The 21,976-nt window shown below is 35.1% G+C and overlaps 1 protein-coding gene across 4 annotated transcripts in view; it reads right to left on the bottom strand.

The window, feature by feature from the left end:
• Positions 1-759, bottom strand: part of LOC141456892 (thrombospondin type-1 domain-containing protein 7A-like) — a 258,640-nt gene extending 257,881 nt beyond the window's left edge. For all 4 annotated transcript variants that reach the window (XM_074133255.1, XM_074133256.1, XM_074133257.1 and 1 more), the window contains exon 1: positions 610-759. The gene's annotated coding sequence lies outside the window, so the exon portion shown is untranslated. The remainder of the gene's footprint in view (positions 1-609) is intronic.
• Positions 760-21,976: the final 21,217 nt, after the last annotated feature.

Genomic DNA, 21,976 nt, shown 5'->3' with positions numbered 1-21,976 from the left:
TTATGTTTGATTTTGAGTTTACTTATTCATTAAATACTTAGTTGTTAAATTTAAACTATTAGCTAGAATAAATAGGAACTATAAATCTGACTTTGACGCGTTGTATTGGAGTCTGAATTAACATTAATAATTTTAAATTCAGGAAAAATTTTGCAAGTTTATTACAAAAATTATTAATTAAATAAATAAAACTAAAAAAAATCTTAATTGGTCGTAGTTTGTACGATAATTTTGTTTAACAAGGTATTCAATAAATGTGTAGGAGTGTTGCAGAAGATTAAATTATTATAGCACGTGATTGCGACGGTAAAGTCACGTTTAGTTCAGATTTTAACTGTTATTTTCCCTGCTTTAAAGATACTAATTTTCTACTATTTATATTAACTGTACTTAAAGTTAATATAAATCCATTTTATTAGTCAATTTTCAAGCTTCGCGCAAACTTTATATTTGGCACTTCTTAAAATAAGATGAACTTTAGAAAATAACGTTGATTTCTGCAGAAATTATTGAAGGAACATTGTCAAGTGTTGGATATAAGATTGGGTTTTAAACGGGAAAAAACCAAATGATATGATTAGAGGAAGCGAGAGATAAGGTGGCCAGTACCTGTTTGCAATGTAGTTCAGTGGTCTTACTTCAGAGGGTTGGCTGATAATAATAGCTGGCCGTTGGGCATGTACCTGTAGGGCAGCTCTGTGGCAGACTGATCGTGAACCAACCGGTATATTGTGCTACTGCCGCCAGTCTAGCGGTAATCGATGACCGAGACCCCCCTTTATGTGGTTGCCATGGCAACTAGCGACTGGAAAAAGGGCGCGTCGCTACTACCATTTTCAATAACATTTTATAACTAAAAATGGGATATACTTGTATATTATATAGGCCCTTCTCCCAGACCACGCCTTCACCCCTACACACCCCCTCTTTCCCTTAGAAAAAAAAGGTACTAACCAATCTAAGAATATGTGTTTATTTACCCTTTACTACAAAACTCCCCCTCCTTTCTCACGGCTCGCCTATAAAACCCTTCTATCACTATCCCATTGCTTAGGGTCTGGGCGAGAGGTAACTTTCCCTTCCAGATCTTCCCTGGCATGAAGTAAGGACGGGGTACAAGACAGGTGGAAAAAAAGTTTCTCATCCAAACAGCATGTGACAGAATCCGAGAAAGAGAAAAACGTTCTCTCGTCTAGCTCGCCTTCTCTGTCTAGGAAAAGGCTAGGCGTATAACAAGCTAGCTCAGCAAGCTTGCGTCTGACACAAATTGCGTTAAGTTCTCGCGTTCACTCTTCTTCTGTCTACATCTTCTTCTTCTCCTTCTTGCAGAGATGCACCATTTTCACTACGTCTGCATCTCTTCCGCACACTCTGGATGAAGACTTCTAACTAAATGTGAAACACATAAAACGAACTTTCCATTCTAGTATGTGAAAATTGTAATAATCATACAATAAATATAAATATAAGGTCCTTAATACACAGGGTGTCCCAAGCCTATATGGATAACGATTTTTTCACGGAAACTAAGAGAGCTAGAAAAAAACTAAAAAATACATATTCCCTTAGTTTTTTGTTAGAAATCCAAATTTAATTTGTAAATTTTTTTCTGTACTTCCAGAAGCGAGATACAGGCACCAACTTCATTTTTTCAAATGGGAAGGTGCGGTTTTTATTTCAGAAATAGATTCCTCTATTTTTTTTAAGAAAAATTTACTCGAACGGTTTTTTTCTGTGAGCGATATTTTAGAAGTTATGAATGAAAACATGATTCTAATGAGAAATGTCAAAATGATAATATTAAACGGTTTTTTGATTGAATAAGAAGAAAAGTACAGAATATAGAACGTTATAGATCATGCTCGAAATGGCCTCCACCATTTTAGAGATGCATAGACATGCTCTTTCCTGCCAATTGTCCCTTACTGCCAAAGAAATAGATTCAGCTTTAACCGAGTTAAAGGCATTTATTATTCTCTGCTTTAGTTCATCTACAGATGCAATCCCGGCTTGATTCTGATACACCTAGATGTAGAAATGCTTTTAGATAAAAAACCACGAGTCCCCATTTAAAAAAAAAAATGAAGTTGGTGCCTGTATCTCGCTTCTGGAAGTACAGAAAAAAATTTACAAATTAAATTTGGATTTCTAACAAAAAACTAAGGGGACTCGTATTTTTTAGTTTGTTTTTTTTTCCTAACTATCTTAGTTTCCAAGAAAAAGTCGTTATCCATTTGGGACGCCCCCTTTTATTAGAATTATTGACAATGAAATTTGACAAGTTTAAAAACAGCTTAATTGAGGTATTTTGTAAATGTAAAAAGAATATATGAAACTGCCGAACAGAAAATGTGAAGTCGAAGAAATAAATTGTAAGCAATGCTGCGGATAAGAATGAAGTAAATACTATATACTTCAAAACATAGAGTTGAAGTTTACTTAGTTAAAACAAAATAATATATTAGAATCACCATATTACCACAAACAAATTTATTAATGCAAAAAGAAATATTACAAAGTTATTTCCTTGCTTTTGACAACCCCTTATCACCTGCTAGACTTGTAGCTGTACAGGCAGCGAAGTTATGCTAACCATACAAACAGATCTGTAATGCGGGTTTGTCTACTCTTTTATAGAAACAGTACAAGCTGGAAACTGCTATGAGGAGTATAAAGATACCTCTACAAATGGAGCGGGGCTCGTTCGTATTTTAATACCTACCTTTATTAATTAATTTTATTCCATTATTTATTTATTTATTTATTTATTTTTACATCCGTTTACATAGTTGTACAATACAGATGGGGTGGGTTTGACAAACAAAAACAAACTAATCAATAACAAGAAATAGAAAAATTGAAAATGAAAAGTATTACTTTTACAGACGAGAAAAATAGAAAAAGCGATTAATGTAATAAAAATAATGATAATAATAGTACAATGCAATATAAAATAAAATGAATTTAACCAAAATAATACTAAATAAGGGCAATGGATTTAAAAAGATAACAATAATATTTTGAACATAAATGTTTCCAGTAAGTGATTTACAAATCCAAATATACAATAATTATGAATTAGTCTACAACACTGTATTATTCAATTTTATCCCATTAGTTTGTTGTAGAGAATGTTAATAAACACAAATCAAGAAATAATTAAAAGAATTACCAGTATAGTATGAAAAAATAATTACGTCTACAATTACTCTACTAGTTATGAAAATAATCTATTTTGTATTAAATTACATGTTATTTTGTCAAGTTCTACTTAATTGAAATTCCTTGCAAATATATTTCAAAAATTTGTAATAAATCATTTTTACCTCGAGTTAAATAAATGTATAAAAGTTGATTCTTGGTATTTATTTGATTAAGTGTTTGAATCTGTCAGGGCGTGTTTGAAGTTCTTTTTTTTGTACAGTCTGATCTTTAATATGGGCTTTAATGCAACTTTTTACTAGAAATTCTGCGCCATTACTACTACGTAGACGTCTAAAAGCGGGCTAGAGATGGAAATTTCAAATATACTGTATATTATAATTTGTAAGTTGATTTAAGATGTTAGTTTTTACTGCCAAATAAAAGTTTTGCTTCATTTCAAAGTAGACATTTTGATTATCTGTTTTTTTTGAATTAGAACAGTATTTATGAACAAGCGTTCTTTTAAGATCTTTCGCCAACATTTTTACTTGTAACTAGCGTCTAAGAAAGTGAAATATCTTCTTTTCTTTGATTTTCCGCACTAAACAGCAAATTCTTTCGGTAATTTGTTGTTAAATTTTTTAAAATACTCTTTATATGCTGCTTTTAATGTAACTTTCTGCCGATCTATTCTAAAGCAACTTTTGTCTTAATTAAATGGCGGCTTAATAAGATTTTCAAATTTTACATCACTTTGCATTATTATTAGTTTTAACCCTCAACTGGTATCGTCGGGTCAAATTTGATCTGACCGTTTTTCTTTTGTGTGGCATTTTGTTTAGGAATTAACTATAAACATCTCCCCTTCTCTGAATTCTCCTCTTTCATCCTCACCAACAATCGACCATACAAATCAGTGGGGAAATGGCTAATTATAAATTACCACACACCGATATCAAGGGTATAATTGCAAAAGCAGCACTACAAAAATGGCAGACAGATTACAATAATGGTGATAAAGGTAGATTCTATAAAACTATGGCAGATCAGTTACCTAGACAACCATGGTTTAAGGGAACTGTCACTAATAAATGGGTTGTTACGACAATAAGCAGGCTGAGAGCGAACCACGCGGTGTGCGGATCGTATCTACACAGGATCAACAAAAGGTCCTCTCCTCTTTGCGTAGATTGCAATGAGGAGGAGGATTTCAAACATGTAATAATGATATGTCCACGTTATGTGGTAGAAAGGAAACGAATGTTTGATGATATATACAGTTATTTAGATGCACCATTTCGCTACGAAGACATTATATTCTCCACCAACATTTATGTGCTTAAGTCGATAGCAGAGCTAGCAATGAAATATGAATATATTTAAAAGCTATAGCCGAATTAGAATGAATGGAAGAAAATGCTTAGAGAAGGATTACGTGATTTTAATTTTGGTTAAGCTATAAGGATGGCAGGAGCACAGAGTGCTGCTCCATCCATTAGCAGTAGTTTATGTAAATAGCGGTATATAGTAGAATGATGAATGTGTGAAGCGAATGTATTTGTAGGTAAGAATGGAGAGTGAGTGATATTCTAGTGATAAGCACCTAGACGATGCTGGCTGTATGGCGGAAGCCAATGCCAAAAAAAAAAAAAAAAAAAAAATCAGTCGTTCTTGAGCAGTGCAAGTAAATAAAATATAGGTTTTGGGTCAAATTTGACCCGTCAATACCATTTACGTTATAAATTCTTTTTCTTAATATTTTTTATTTTTACGTTTTGGAGTTTGTTTTCTGTTCTATTTTTTAATATTATTCTACAATATTAAATATTACATAGTAAATATTACATAACATTTAATATTATTGCTATAACTGGTTCTGTTCAATTAAGCTGGTCCATGAACTAGGAAAGCTAAATTTGTCTTACTCGGGGACATTACGAAAAAAATAAAAAAGAAAACCCCTCTTATATAATTCCAAATAAAGAAAACTACCGTCGGAACTTCATTGTTTGTTTTTACTGGCAACAAAACGGTGTTGTTTTGTACCAAAACCAAACAAGTATGTTATACTCGCATCGTGATAATTCGGTACTTGCAACTTTTGCAATTTTTAACTTTTTTTGTTTTTCCTAATCTTATGAAACAAATTTAACAAAATATTCATCATATTCGTTTGCTAAATAAATTTTCTAAGAAAAACTAAATCGACTTTAATAAATATCAATGACCTTTTAAAAGTAATTTGCATTTAAAGTTTCGGGTCAAAGCTGACCCGACGATATCAGTTGAAGTTGAGATTTTGAGGATACCAGTTAAGGGTTAAAATACATTTTTCTGTTTATGCAAAGTTAATTTAAAAAAATAATACAAATAAATGCTTCCTGCCAAGCAAGATACCGTTTTGGAACAGGATGTAACATTATTGACTAACCTTTTATGATGTAACTAAAAATAAAACATAATTTCCCTTTTTTGTTTTTTGTTTTTTTAAAAACTAATGTAAACAATCGGTCAGCTTAATTAATAGGTATAAGGTACAAATATTTATAAAGCATATTGTATGTTATTTTAAATTTTTTAAATTGAAATATACTATTTTTATGCAGCTCTGAAAATGGCCTTATCCCTAGTATTAAAATAATAAATAATATTGTTACTAACAATAATTACTCTTCCCTCATCTAAATTGCACCTAAATATTTTCACGAATCAAAATCGATTAATAAATGTCCGAACTGATCGATAACGAATCGAAGATCCTTGTAGCTGATTATTCCGGATTTCATTAGCAACATTATTGAGAAAGAAACTTAATTCATAAAGTTGTAAGCCCCATAAACTTGTCGAGAAAAAAAAAAAAATGTTTGATGGTAAACTTCGCATTTACTATTGGACAAACATCAGTTTGTACAATTCTACTTTGTGAACGTTGGACGACATACTAAAGAGGTCCTAGCCTTTTTGTTCGTTGAATTGGTGACGTTCATCAGGGAGATGACGTAGCTGCTAATATTCATGTGCCAATCAAACATGATTGGAAGGACCCCCCATTTGTGGGGGGGGGGAGCTGCTTTTTTGTCCCCCCATTCTCTGTCACAGTGGTGAGCTTTGCGTTCTAAACAAAATGTATCTTCCCTTTTTTTTTAAATTATTTATTTAAAAAAGAGTGAGTGGACAAAAGAGCAGGCCCGGAAATAAAGGAGCATTGTTTCCTTTATTTTCACATAAAAGAGAATACAAAAAATAAAAAGTTATTATTTATTGCTAAAGTAGAAAGAGTTCAGTTTTCCACCGAGATTGGCGCTGCTTAATTATGGGTACAGTATTAATAATTCTTCCTTGGTACTTTATGTTTCCTTATTTTTCTTTTAATTTTCAGCAAATTATTGAGAGATAAATAAATATCTACTCACATTCTAGAGGGTGTGAAAAGAAGAGTTTCAATTAACAGTGAAAGATCTACATAAATACACTGCTCCACAAAAAAAGTGGCGCACTTTAAAAATGCGTTATTTTTTTTTCTCTGTAACTTTTTTGTTCTACATTTCATTTTAGTTAGCAAATATAAGAAGTATAAAGTTACGGGAGGGCTAAAATAAAATAAAAAATGATCTAAAAGAAATAAAAACCTTTAATTTAACAAAAAAGTACTTCTCGGCAAAAAATGAGTTTGAAAAAAAGTATTTCTTCCGATTAAAAAAGGAGAAAAAGAATTTTAGTAACTTGTATTGCTCGTATTACTGCATCCAATCTCCTCGGCATACTCCTTATTAAATTTCTCACGAAATCTTGTGTTAATTCCTCCCATATCTCCACCAGAGCACCTCGCAACTCTTCTAAGCTCCTGGGAGGATTATTTCTCCATCTTAATCGCCTACCCAGCTCATCCCAAAGATGTTCAATTGGAATTAAATCCGGGCTGCGTGCTGGTCATCTCAGAATACGAATGCCAGTATCGTGGAGATATTGAACAACACAGGCGGCAGTGTGTGGTCGGGCATTATCTTGCATAAAAATAAAATTTTCCCCAATAAATGGTGCATAGGGTATCACATATTGCTGCAAAATTTCCCTCACATACAAATCTACATTCAAGATTGCCCTGTTGAATGCGTGGAGCTCAGTATAAGCCCCCATAGAAATCCCAGCCCACACCATCACTGAACCACCTCCGAATGGTAGTCTACCAGAAATATTGCACGGAGCGTAGCGCTCCCCAGGCCTTCGGTAAACTCGTCGCCTCCCATCAGGTGCGTAGAGAGCAAAACGGGGCTCGTCTGAAAAGAGAACGTTTCTCCAATCGTTCTCAGACCAGTTGCGCTGTTCCCTAGCGAACTCTAGACGGGCTCTCCGATGGTCTACGGTGAGCAATGGTCCTGTGGCTTGCTTCCTAGAGCGTAAATTCATTTCAGCGAGCCTTCTTCGTACATTTTCGGCACTGATTGAAACTCCACGAACAGTAAGCAGTGTTTGAGCTGTTTCAGAAGCAGTTGATGTACGATTTCTCTGAGTGTGAATTCTAATAAATCGGTCATCAAGTGCTTCTGTGGCTCTTGGTCGACCCGAACCTTGTCTGCGAGTGCAGAGGCCTGTCTCCCGGTAACGATGGATGGCTCTACGGACGGTGCTCTCAGGCAACCCTAATGTTCGTGCTGCGTACCGCTGACTCCGTCCATCCTCAACTAATGCAATAATACAGGCTACTTGCTCTGCTATAATTGAGAGTTTGCAATGCTTTCAGCTTGAAAAAAGTCGAAACGCAACTGTAGAGGTCAATAATTTTATTTACTGTTGAGGTAAAGTTCACGTTGTTGTTTACACAAAAAGACCGAAGGGGATTAAACGAGGAATTGCTTCACTATTTTCAAGAAACTTTGGACCTTGATTCGATTAATAATTGTTCCCTGACAGTTTATGAAAATAATTAAAACTAATAATCTTTCCCCAAAATGTGATTAAACAAAAAATAAACGCTTTTTTCAAAGTGCGCCACTTTTTTTGTGGAGCAGTTTATTAATGAAAACAAAATTTAAAGAAATCGACAGAGTTAATTTAAAAAAAACAAAAACAAAAATGCTTCCGAAAAGATCCAAACAAATTACCAAGTTTGAACTACCTTTGAATTTATTTTGTCAAATATTCTGAACCGTACAAGAGGCTGAGTTCGTTTGTTTTAAGCTGACCATAAATCCTTCTCAAAATACGTAAAGTAAAATATTTATTTCGAAAATTTAACATGATTACAAATACTTGTTTAAGAAGATGGAAATAAAAAAAAATAAGGTTTTATAATATTTCTTGTTTGAACTATGATTTAGAATTACAACAATATCTGGGGTCGGAGTGCGTATGTACATCAACTTACCTCTTAATGGAACCTAGTTACGAGGTGAGGCTATTAAATATCGAGACTAATGCTGTAAAACATTTTATTTTAAATTTATACATATTTAGTCATTATCACCTTCAATATACACCCCTCCCCTATCCCTACAACGCTCCATGCGAATTTACCATTGTTCGAAACAGTGCTGGAAGTCTTTTTTCTGTGAGCTCCTGCATGACACGTGCCGCTTTTTCTTTCACAGCTTCAACGGACTGAAATCGTGTTCCTTTTAATGTAGATTTGACTTTGGGGAACAGATAAAAGTCACATGGGGCCAGGTCAGGCGAATAAGGCGGATGGCCTAAAACTGGGATGTTGTACTTGGCTAGAAACGTCTTGAGACAGACAATGCAGTGTGAGCCGGCGTGTTTGTCTTGGATGGAGAACCCCGTGACTTGTTCTTCCACAAATCGGGTCGTTTTTACCTTACTCTTTCACGGAGTTGAGCAAGCACCTCATGGTAGTAATGTTGATTAATTATAATCGATATTTTCATCCGTTTTGGACGTGGAAGGGCGACCCGGGCGGTCATCATTTCCGACGTCTTCTCGGCTATCTTGAAAAACGCTTGAACCACTCAAAAACTCGTGCACGTGATAAACATTCATCGCCATTAACTTCTTTTGATAAAAGATAAGTTTCAGTAGCGGTTTTACCAAGTTTCATGTGAAATTTCACGACAATTCGTTGCTCTACTACATGTGTAGTATCATGTTTTCGGCAAAACGAAACTAACACCTCTTACACAAACGACGGTTCCGGTCAGACAGATTTCTCTACAAACACGTGAGTCGCTGCAATCGAAAGGGAAGGCTTTACGCTGCCCAGCTGTTGGTCGTTAAGATTTGGCGAATGCATAGTTCTTCTGCAGCAGCATCAGTCTTGTTATTTAATAGCCACACCTCGTATAATATTCAGTATGCACCGTATGCTTGAGGATTGTCTGTTAAGATGTACCTTGTTGATGGATGAATCTCAACAGTAATGCCAAGTACCCATGAAAAGTTGCTGATAAACTTGGTTGAAAATAAGATTTGTAAAAGACTATTTTACTTTAAAATGTAGATTTTTGTTTTAATTTTTTGGTTAAGTAAATTGCTAACAGCATTAAAAATGTATATTCTCTATAATTAGATTATTTGATATCTTTTAAAATAATCAACGACATCTCTAGCACTCTAAGGTAGACCAGTTTTCTCTCTTCTAAAGAACGTTTTTTTTTATATCCTGCGAGTTAATGGAAAAAGGAAAGAACAATTATTAGAAATAAGCGGATAAGAAAAAAAGGAGAGAATGGCCGGTAATTGAGAAAGAGAAAATGCTGTGGAAGACGAAAGCGGAAGATTGAATGCATTATTCTTAGTTAAAGCGTCAACTTCCGTATTGTCCCAAACATTCATCGGCTAATTGCTTCCATTAAGTTCGCCTCCAACATTTAATAGAAATTAATGATTCTTTTCTTATAGACATTTTAATGGTTCTTCTTCTTATTGTTTTTTTTATCTTTGCAATAACAAATACCAAAAAATAGTTCAGGGAAAAATAGCACAGCTAAACATGTTTGGAACTTCTTTTGTTTGACGAAAAATAACCTTTTTTTTTAGTAAACAATTTATTTTATTTACAGGAAACAACTTCATAACAGGGCCTGTTCATTGTGAACTCGAAAACTCGTAACTTTTGTAACTTTTTTTATGACTTTTAATTCATGTTTTTCCTTTTTTAATCGCTTTTTCTGTAACAGCTCGCTCTGTTCTTTTTCTGTTTAGAAAAAGGTGATTGTTCTGTTCTATTGTTTAATATTTCTGTGTATTTATTATTATGATTTTAGTGTTAGATTTACAGCGCAAGTAAGAAAGACACGTTGTGTGTCAAACCTTTGTAGGTTTAGTAGGAGAAACTTACCCTTAAGAACTAGTGTTTTTCTTACGCTTAAGATTTAGCCATTTCCTCAGAGATCATGTCGGTACCACAGGCTTTTCTATCTTACCACGCAAACATCACCACAATACTGACAACTCTGAGAGACTCAGACAATAATGGCCAGCAATGGTAGTTGAAATGGGCAAAAAGTTTTTGATTAAAAAATTTTCAGCCAAATTATGGCTTAGACCAATTCAAGGAGTCATGCTACCCGCGCTTAAGGTTGGATATCATTAGCGAGACTTTTTTTTAAGAATGGAGGCTCCGATATTAGACCTTTATAAGGCGCTCCTACGATGTATGTAGCCTTTCTCGAAGGCATTTCTGTTCCCCCAGACAAGGGATTCCAAGGAGTTGCAATTCCTGATTATACAGAATCTTCTTTCGGTCTAGACCTATCCCGGTGGGCCCGTTCCCTTCATTCATCCTCAGTTCATTTGTGGAGGGTTTAGAAGTGGTAACATGAGTTGCACCTCCAGGCTTCCCAGAAGTGCCTGGGTAATTAACTGTTATAGAAATATCCTTCTTAGAAAATGCTCTCTTGACTTTGGGGGCTCTTCTTCAGAACATTTATGGACAACATTAGGTGGTAAGGCTAAGTGGGTGACGGGAGTGGTTTCCACTTACTGCGGGCTCCCACTCCTTTATTTAGAACTTCCAAAAAGATACTCAGGGAGTTGAATTAATATCTGGAGTGCTGAAGGGTCTCTCCTAGTGGTGACACCTAGTGGGATCACAATAGAACTGTTCTGGGGAAAAAAATCCGTATAACTTTTATTTTATGTGCTGAGGAAAACCTGCGGATGGAACCTAGAAATAGGGAGATTCGTACCTTTTCGGACAGCCAGGCTGCACTGAAGGCTCTTGTATCCTTCAGAATTACCTCTTCCCTTGTTTGGGAATGCAGGAATGCCCTGGAACTAGTGGCGCGGCACAACAAAGTTCGGTTGGAATGGGCGCCGGGTCATGTAGGGATTGAAGGGAATGAGAAAGCTGATCATCTGACCAGGAATGGATCTAATACTCCTTTCATTGGTCCGGAGCCTGTCCTGGGGATCACCAGGGGTTCGGTTCGTGCGGCTCTCAGAGGCTGGATCTGGAGGGAGCACGAAAAGAACTGGGTGATGTGTCCTGGGGTTAAACACAGCAAGACCATGATGCCTTGGCTGTGTAAGCAAAGAGCCAAAGAGACCCTGTGTTTGGGCAGAAATCAGATTACTCTGATTACAGGCCTATTCACGTGGTATGTTAGGTTCAGGAAGCAACTGCGCAAGGTGGGGCTTATTAGCTCGGAACCATTGTGCAGATTATGTCAGGAAGAGGAGGAAACGGCCTCTCACCTGATGTTCGATTGCGTTGCAATCGAGCGTTTGCGCTATGAAACCTTTGGAACGCTGAGACCAAAGGAGATAGTAGCGCAAAAAGAACTAGTAGGGAAAGTCCTCAACCTCTTTAGGAGGGGAGGGTTCGCTTACTAGAACTAAGAAGGGGCTGGCCCAGTAAGTCTTTTGAGGCTGCGGTGCCGTGGGGCGTAGGTCCCGTCCCGTCTATCATCTTATCTTTATTTAAAATATTTTTACGGTATTTTTGAAAAAGGTGGTTCTTCGGTTTGTATGAGTGTTGCCCAAACATAACTACAAACCTGTGAGCCACATTTTGAGAAACCAATGGCACTAAATCTGGGAAATCAAATACAAACTTCACCACCTTTATTTATTTACCGTTATAGTTTTTAAGTTTCGATTAAATAAATTTTGTCATTTTTTAGAATTTTAGTGATTACGGCAAGAGAAAATTGGTTGTCACCACGGGATTTTTGTTACCAGCTAGTTTTTACTGGAGAAGATAATTAATTAATAAGATTTTTTAAAGTTATTCTTCAAGTCTTTGTAATAAAACTTATCTTTTCTATCTTGCAATATAAATGATTTTACTTCACAATTTACGTTCGTCACGATCGGCAAGTGCGAATTTGTTAAATCTATACTTTGATAATGATGGTAAACATGAATCATATTTTGATTGGCTAGACTGTAAGCTAATGTATGCTCAAAGCAGTTGTTATAAACTAACTCTGGTTATAATGTTAATATTCAAACGTTCCGATTAAAATCATTTGCATACTCGATGAAGGTGGTTACCAAATAATATCTGCATAATATTGAGAGTTAATATTATGTTTAGAATAAATAATTGCATCGAAAACTGTTCAAAAACAAAATTCTTACAATTATAAATAATTGATACAATTCTGTCAAGAACTCATCAACCCTCCATATATGTATATTGGTTACTACCTCTATTTTGTATAATCGGCTAATCACCAAAGCGGTTATTCATTCAAAAAATACACGAATTCCTTGTATCATTTGTCAAGTTTCGAAGTGATTTTTGGGAGTTGCTTGTTATCTTGTTTTATTGTCTTTAGCTCAAAATTGATAGTATAATTTTTAGATTTATTGAACAATTTAATTAGAATCTGGTACGGCAAAGAGCAAAAATATCTTTCAGAAGTTAATTTGAAATATATATTAATCGAATACAATACTTCATGACTGAATTATGTTGAAGTAAATACGTGTCTTTTATTAAAGAGACAGCCAGAAGTTCCTGCAATCTGTGGCACTTCTCACCTGCGTACTTTTCTTCAAGAGTTTATTTGATTAGAAAATCGATTTACTGAAGTTATTTATATGCAATATTGTGATCCAGAAACGTTTTGAACCTTTAAGATTTCTACAAATATATGTACATATGTGTAGTAAACTAATCCTTCATCCCTTTAAATTTAAAAGTTTTCTCGGTACCAATGGTGACTTTTATCAGAAGCATACTGGCTGAAATTCAAAGACTCTCAAAGTATTCCTTCGTTATCCTTATCTATTTCTGAAGTGAGAAGTTTCTTAGTCGTAGTTTGGTTACGAGAGGTGACTAAAAATCTGTCACCGCGATTTTTAGCTTGGCTACTGGCATCATTTTACAGTCAGAAGTAAAGGGAGTTAAAGGGAATGAGGCGCCACGGTAGACGAGCGGTTAGAGGCGAGACCTGCGAAGCTAATATGTATTGTGGTACTGGGTTCGATTCCTGGTCTTAGGCCTTGGATTTTATTTAATGGTTAATAAAATAAATTTACAGTAAAGTATGTTTGCTAGTCGCCTCCGTTCACGACACCTAATTTGGTAGTTGGACGTAAAGCCCGCCTGAAAAAATAGGAATTACTTTACTTTTAGTTGAGAGTGAAAAATAAAGACAATAAGTCAACTGTATTCTCGACATATTTTATGCCTGAACTGCTCTCAAAAATTGTAACGGCCATTATGAATCATCAAAAGTGTTTATTTTTTTACGATTTTATTATCATAAAATTCTATTTCTTCATTTGCTTATTATGACATGTTTGTTGCGCTTCTTTAAACTTTCAAGTCTTAAGGTGTTCTTCTTTTTTTGAAGTACATTCATTTCATTATTTTTGGCATCGTTTCTAAAGAGATACATAAGTCTTGAAACGTATTCTTATTGTATATATAACATCCTTGTAGACAATAAGAAATTAGATTTTCTTAGAGCTCTCTTCCAGTCAAATATTCTATTAAAAGAATGCTGCCTTTTCTGTAGCTGCTTTAATTTCTGGCAATCTTCCATTACTAATAGGATCGATTCCATCAGCCCTACTTTCTGGTAAGATCGCACGTCTTGCCAGCTAGAATAAGTCTTCGTTGGTCCAGATTTTTGTAGCACGAAATATATTTTTTCAACTTATTTCAGATTTCAAAAATGTATTGGTAAATTAGGTTAGTACCCTTTGTCTACTTTAAGCTTTCTTCAGGGGATCTCACAGTTACTACCTCCCTTGTGCCTCTACAGTTCCTGTAGGGTGATGGACATTTGACGAGAGATTCCGTCAGAGATAGTGGCGCGCTATAATTAAATGAATTAAGTGAAGGTTAAAAACAAACACAAGCTAGTGTAGTTGATATATAAATTGGTAGGATGTGAAGGTTATTTTGCACAGTTTTATAATCTAGAAAGCAGTAAGTTTTAGATGTAATGATGTTAGTTGTCTTTGATGTTGTTTTTGGTTGTTCGTATGTTGGTTGTGCTCTTACGCGCAACTAACAAACTAAGTGATGTTGCACACTGAACTAGTTAGTACAGACACACATTGTGTTGATCGCTCAACTTGTGTATGTGTTAGCACATCGCATACATACATACACATGTAACAAATGTAGTGTTTGTAGACTGCACACAGACATATACAGTTTACGGAGGTAGTAACCAAGATTTAGGTGTTGCCCTAGATTTCTCTGTAGCCTCACTTCACTATCTCCACCCTCTGCCGATCACCACCCTTTTGCAATACCTCCTTGAACTGCTGCTTCTACTTCTTGTTCAACCACCACCACAACTTGTAACTTCTTCAACTCTTGCTACAAAACTTAGCCCACTCCTATTTGCTCCTCCTTTTCTAGAAACAGAGCCAATAGGGAACCCTTCTTCCATCGCCTAAAACTAGTTCGTCTTTTGTTCGATCTTGGCCCTGCCACATACCTAAATATCCTTCTTCTTCAGCCAGCTTTCTCTATCCTACATATATACTGGACCATCCTCAGTTCTTTTATTCGGAAATTTTCACAAATTGTAAGTCACACTTGGTGCCACAGAGATTTACAACTTCTACTCTTATCCAGTTCTTGTTTTACAAAAATAAATCCTTATTGTTGAAGGAAATTGTAATTATATTGTAAGAAGAATATTTTATAAACATAAAATGATTACTAAGTGTTAATTTCAATAAGAAAAATCACAAATAGAATGAATACTAGATAAGAAAATTATGGTCTACTTTTCTAGCTGAATTTAACAATCAAAAATATTGAACAAACTTAGTTTCGATTAATTAGTTTTGTATTTCGTAACTTAAGTAAGCATCACATTAAGAATTTTTTTAATCTTTTATTGAAATTTGCGACTGCAACGGTTGTTGCAACAAGCAAATGTGATTTAATATAGTGTCTTGATTGAAGATTGCAGAAGGCACCTAGTGGCAACACTCCATTAGTGTGATCAAATCACTATACTGTTATGAGGAGAGTAGGTCGCGGGGCCATCTTCTCTTCAATCTCCTTAGAGGATTACCTGGTAATGTGGAAGAAGATAAGTGTTCTATGAGAGGGTTAGGATGAGCTGCTGTAAAGGAATGAAATTTTAAGAAACGAGTTTTATAGTAAGGTTGTAGATGAAAGGGATTTTGAGATCTGTATGAATGATGAGGTTAGAAATGTAGAATGGAGCGTTAAGTGGTTTTCGTAGTATTTTTTGATTGCAAAATCTGGATGCGTAAAGAATTGGAACGTTTAGTCGATCCCCATACTTCAATGCCGTATGACCAAAATAGGTCGCAGTAACAACAGGTATAAGAGTCTTTTGTTTTGTAAGGTGAGTTTATATCGTTTGTCACAGTAGTCTGGCGAGAAGTTTTGTAGCGTTGGTTAGTTTCTTGTCTTTTCGAGTCTAGTATGGGGATTCCATGTCAACCGTTTGTCTAGATACAGTCCAAGGTAGCGTACTTTGTCCATAATTGGTATAGGAATTAGGTTCAAGATGATGGGAGGTAGGCTTTTTCGTCTTAGAGTAAATACTATAAATATTTTCATTTCGTAACGTTAGTTTTGATTCGCCATTTGATAAGCCAGTCCTGTAAGTGGTTGATGTGCGTTTGAAGAGTTCGTGTAGCAATAAGAGAATCGTAATGAGGAGAAATATTTAAAATTTAATTTTAACTTTCTTAAGTTTAAACAGCTGGTTTCCCTGGCGCCAAGCTGAAGTTTGCTATTCTCTCTGAGAGTCACCAACTCGATGGACTGAAGTGGGCACTTCAATGCTGGCCCAATTAACTCACCATGAAAGATAAAATTAATAATGGGTTACAAGACTATTGCCAGATAGATACAAATCGATTACTGCAAACTAGTGCCGAAGTATAACTAGAATTACTACTCTCTTTTTTTGTCTAGTTCACTGCGCTGAAGTAATTCTTTCTGGCCTTCAGTAGAGAAATGATATAAATTATTCATTTTTTTGTACTTTTGTATTGATTGCAGCCGGAGATTTACATAATTGGCTTTGGTTTCCTAGAATTTTCTATCCAGTTTAAATGTAAATTAATAAACCTTGGCTTGATTAAAAATTTATTTTTCGAATTTGAATTACGAGATTAATTTCAAATGTTTCTCAGGTTTTTTTTAGCTTTTCTTTAAACAGTTTAAATTAAGGAAACTAAAATTTTATTTACTTTTATTTACAACTTTTATTTAGTTATTTACAATCTCTATACAACACGACAAGTAAATGTGAAAGAAGATGTAAATGATGCGTGTTGAGCATAAGAAAAGAAATTACTCGGACAACGGTAGCACTACCAACTGGAAATGACGATGTTCTCCTGTTGTCAAAGAAACTGGCAACTGGCAATTTAGTCAGCATTGAGGATTAAAAATCATTTTTGGTCTTGGTGAATCGTTGAAGCAAGGTTATTTTGGGAGTGAAGGTTAAGATTTATGACTTTTACGTTCCTTATATTTGTAGATTTGGCCAACACGAACAGTTTTGCCGTTAATTCTTAAACAGATTTGTGGATAAGTGGTACAAATGTATCGTTAAGAGATCTACGAGGTCTGTAAATTAAGTAATGAGACTGATTTTTTTTTTACATTTTTTTATTCAAAAAGAATTACAATGCTAAATTGTCACCTTCAAAATAACTTCCTTCAATTGAAAATTACCCCCATTTTCTGGAACTTGTCATTTTCTGGTGCGACCCAAAAACCAAGCGCCAGAGTCTGGAGTAGCACACTTCAACCTCTCCAAGGCCCAAAAAAGCAAGGATGGCGAAGTCGAAGATCAAATGCATGCTGATTTGTTTTTTTCTATATCCACGGAATCGTCCACAAAGAGTTTCTACCTCAAGTTCAAACGGTCAATCAACACTTTTACCGAGAGGTTCTTGAAAAACTTCGAAAAAGGGTCATTCGTGTGAGACCAAACATCAAGAACAAGTGGGTGTTGCATCACGATAATGCTCCTAGTCACACAGCAATTTCAATAAACGAGTTTTTGGCCAGTAAAAACATTCCTGTGGCTCCTCAGCCTCCTTATTCTCCTGATTTGAGTCCTTGTGACTTTTTTCTCTTCCTGAAGTTGAAAAATCATCTCAAGGGAACTCATTTTGGGATAGTCGAAAACATTCAAACGGCTGTAACCGACCAGCTGAAGGCTATTCCAGTATAAGAGTTAGAGCACTGCTATGAAGAGTGGAAGAAACGTCTCCAGCGCTGTGTGGCTTCAGAAGGAAGTTATTTTGAAGGTGACATTATAGAATTGTATTCTTTTTGAATAAAAAAATCAGTCTCATTACTTAATTTACAGACCTCGTTTGAGCAATTTAGAGCTTCGTCCAAGTAGTTTGTAGTGAGGTTTATCACGTTTTGCCACAGCTTGTCTTTTTATTAAGCTTGTGCGTGGTGGCTTCCAATGTAGAGCCGAAGAAGCGCACCAGATTAGAAGCAGGATAATTTGTGGTTTAAGAAAGCAGGAGAACAGGAGCTCCGCCTGAGTAATTGAAAGTATAATATTTTAATTTCTTAACTAAGAGACGATTGGTTGATTTCTTGTTCGATATCACCTACAAGAAAATATAGAATATTTTATATAAGATTTGGAATTCCCAAAAAAAACAATTTCAGTTATTACTTTAGCAGAAGTTGTTTGCAGCTCTGAGATTGTCTTATTTAAATACGTTTTTACTTTGGTTGAAACAAACCTTTTTGACTCTTGATCAAATAATGGAGATTATTTTGTGCAAATTGGTTCGTTTATTTTGAATAAGTAGACGTCAGGCAAAAAACTCCGTAAATCTTTTGCTAAAGACAAATAAAATAAAAATAAAAAGCAATCTACTAGAATTGAGATTGGATCCGTGGTGTTAAAATCATTTTACATTCAAAAAAAACAGTTTTATTCCTGATAAGAAGATATATCTACAAACTTTCCAGATTTATGAACTTTGGCAGAAAAAATACATTTTAAGTGTTTTCTATTTAATAAGTGGGATTAAATTCACTGTTGTGACAAGCATATAAGAGTAAATTTGTAACTGATACTAGTAACGGACAAAATCTGCCAGCTTCACTTCGTCCTGGTACAGCGTAGTTGGGTACGTACATCCATGCATAACCCTCACTTCAGTTTCCCTTCTATAACCTGATCACTAGTCCGGGTGGGACGAAGTCGAGGATAGCCGTCCCTTTTCTATTCCCTTCTTACGGTTGGATAAATATTTGACAGCAACATTCCCCCGCAGATAAAGCCAATAATTCCAGATTTAGTTACGTCAACCTTTTAGAAATCTAGCTGTATTTAGTTCTACCACAGAGTAAGTTCATATCTGTTTGCACAATTCTGAATTTTTGTTTACTTTATACAGTTTAAAATGTTTCTATTTTTACTGTAAGATTTCATTTGAATAAATACTGTATATTTTTTTTAGAAATTTTTTATTTAGCTGCGATTAATGCAACGAATACATTTAATTTTTGAAACTAAGCTGTAAAACAGAGTTAATATCGTTGATTTTCAACTGTCGTAGCAAGTGTCTGGATTGTAAACCAGAACTATTTCGTATTTTCATCTATCATTAGAGGTAGATGAATGTTTGGTGTAGAAATTCCGGACTTCTTATGTTACTATACATGTAGAAATAAACTTGCATTCTTAGTTTAGTAAATATTGTTAGCGTTATTTTCGAAAACTCTAAATACAAACGAAAACACAAAGCTCAGAAATCTAAAATCTGTAGACTGTCAGTTAATCGATTCTCTTCACTGTTTTTTGTTTTTGGTAATGCTTTGTAGTGTTCCGTAATATAATTTGGCTGATGAAACTGCAGTCATTTAAGTGAAGTAGAATTTTGGCCTTGTTTAATGCCTATAGTTACAATGTTATTAAAACTGTCCGGTAGGACAGTTGTATAAGGGTTGATCATCAAAAACTGCACGAAAAAGCGCAACGTTGAAAAACACCCAACTTTGTCAATTTTTTTCTCTCTTTCTATAAAAGGTAAAATTCCCAAATTTTCTTTAAAATATAGGGCAAACCCTCCTTTATAACTGTAATTTTTTTGCAACAACCCAGATCTAATAGGTTTCGAGAAAAAAGTTGCCGAAAATGAGCAAAAACCGCTTTTTCAAAAAATGTTCTTGTTCTTGTTGTTGCTGTTGTTGTTCTTGTTGTTACCTTTTTTGTAAACAACGTAGCGCCTAAACGCGCGAACCGATTTTCATGAATGAGGAATTTTATGTAGATGTGCCTTTTGGGGGTCTCCATGCTGTACATTTAATGGGAGAGGAGTTAGCCCCCTTTATGTAAGGCCCCTCCAAAATTATTATTACTAATTACTCTGTAAATCTTGGCCCGATTTTGATAAAATTTGATAGGATGATAGAGTTTTTTTCTTTTGTCTTAGACGAGCACAAAGGAATATTTTCAGTAAAATAGCTCTATATCGATTATTTGACACCATTCTGATACTTTCCTATCATTGTAAGAGAAAATAGTAGATGAAACATTCTACAACGACAAAAATAATTGTAAAAGTTGGACCAGGAGCACAACATAAATTCCAAAATAAAAAAAAATGTAAAGAAATATTCTTTTGTAGTTATCAAGAATGTAAATTACTGATGTAACACACATATCAAACTGTTATTTATCATGAAATCGTTGAAATTTTAATATAAAATTCACTTTTATGTATATTTGACAGAGTATGGAACAATAATTGAATGTTAAAGAGCCACTTGAAGCTGTCTCCATACTGGAGAATGTATGTACAACCCTTCACTTGTAGCCTCCATGTATCGATTTGATTGTATACACTAGCACACTTCGCATCAAGTTCGATACAGAATCTGTTCTGCTTCTATAACCATCTGAGTCACTCCCTTCTCTCACACACACACTACGATAATATGAATATCTCCTGTATATGAATTGAACAGCATAAAAATATCGAAAATGTATCAGACTATTTGATTTATCTATTTGATGACCCAAAAGAATAAACTACTCGTAAAAATCCTTAGAAGGCATTGGTAGAAGAAAAATCATTGATAAGAAAGTAAAATGGTTTTAATATTGATTTATCCGATTCTCGTCCCTGTTTTGGAGGGAAAAATCTGCTGTGAAGACTCACACGACTTTCTCTTAGTATTTTTCTCAAGGTCAACTCGCAAATATTTTTTCTAAATTCAGAATATTTGTTTCTTATTTAATTCTTACTAAATTATTCATTTTATTATAGTTATGTACACTGGAACGTGAAAATCTTATAGAGGGAAGCGTACCCATTCCAATCTCGAGAACTTACTAAAGGCTAATTTGTCTAGAAAAGTTATTTAAAAAAATTGCAAATCTATGTGTAATTTATATAGAATTACAAAAAAGCTTCAGGACCAAATTTTGAGAGTTCAAATGGAGCGCTAGTGTTTCGTCACGTCAGAGACCAGTAAGAAGTTTCAAATTCATTTATTTGCTAACTGTATAAAAAAACATATTCACCAGGCAAAGTGTGGCAAATACAAGTACAATACAGGATGCGAAAGCTGCCCGGCATAGCCGACGCACACCGCAACCGTAAGGGCACAGGAAGAGAGAAATCAGCCAGTGCTGACTCCCTCGGGAATTTTAATGGCTGGAAAGGTCTAGGTTAGGAGATCACGAGGCCAACGTCGTTTTAGACGTATTGGTGGATTATCAGGATGGGTTGATGAGAAAAGAGTTTGAGCTGTTGGATTGGGATGACAGGATAGGCTTTTGTGGAAATTGAGGAATCCGTGAATGGATTGTTTCAGTGACAAAAGGAATATTTAAGTCTTTGTGAAGAATGAGATTAGTGACTAAATAGGGAGCATTTACGAGGTGTGGCTATTAAATAACGAGACTGATGCTGCTACAGAAGAACTATGCATGCGCTAAATCCTAACGATCGACAGCTGTGCAGCGTAAAGCCTTCTCTTTCGATTGCAGCGTCTCACGTGTTTGTAGAGAAATCTGTCTGACTAGAACCGTCGTTTGGGTAAGAGGTGTTAGTTTCGTTTTGCCGAAAACATGATACTACACATGTAGTAGAGCAACGAATTGTCGTAAAATTTCACATCAAAACTTGGTAAAACCGCTACTGAAACTTATCTTTTATTAAAAGAAGTTTATGGCGATGAATGTTTATCACGTGCGCGAGTTTTTGAGTGGTTCAAACGTTTCCAAGATGGCCGTGAAGACGTCGGAGCTGATGACCGCCCGGGTTGCCCTTCCACGACCAAAACGGATGAAAATATCGATTATAATTAATCAACATTACTACCGTGAGGTGCTTGCTCAACTCCGTGAAAGAATAAGGAAAAAACGACCCGATTTATAGAAGAACAAGTCATGGGTCCTCCATCAAGACAATGCGCCGGCTCAAA

This window comes from Rhodnius prolixus, unplaced genomic scaffold (assembly GCF_049639745.1).
Source record: "Rhodnius prolixus isolate KJV_2025 unplaced genomic scaffold, Rpr scaffold_10, whole genome shotgun sequence".
NCBI classification, from domain to species: domain Eukaryota; kingdom Metazoa; phylum Arthropoda; class Insecta; order Hemiptera; family Reduviidae; genus Rhodnius; species Rhodnius prolixus.
Note: the sequence above shows the minus strand (reverse complement) of the source record. Positions and strands in the feature narration are given on the sequence as shown.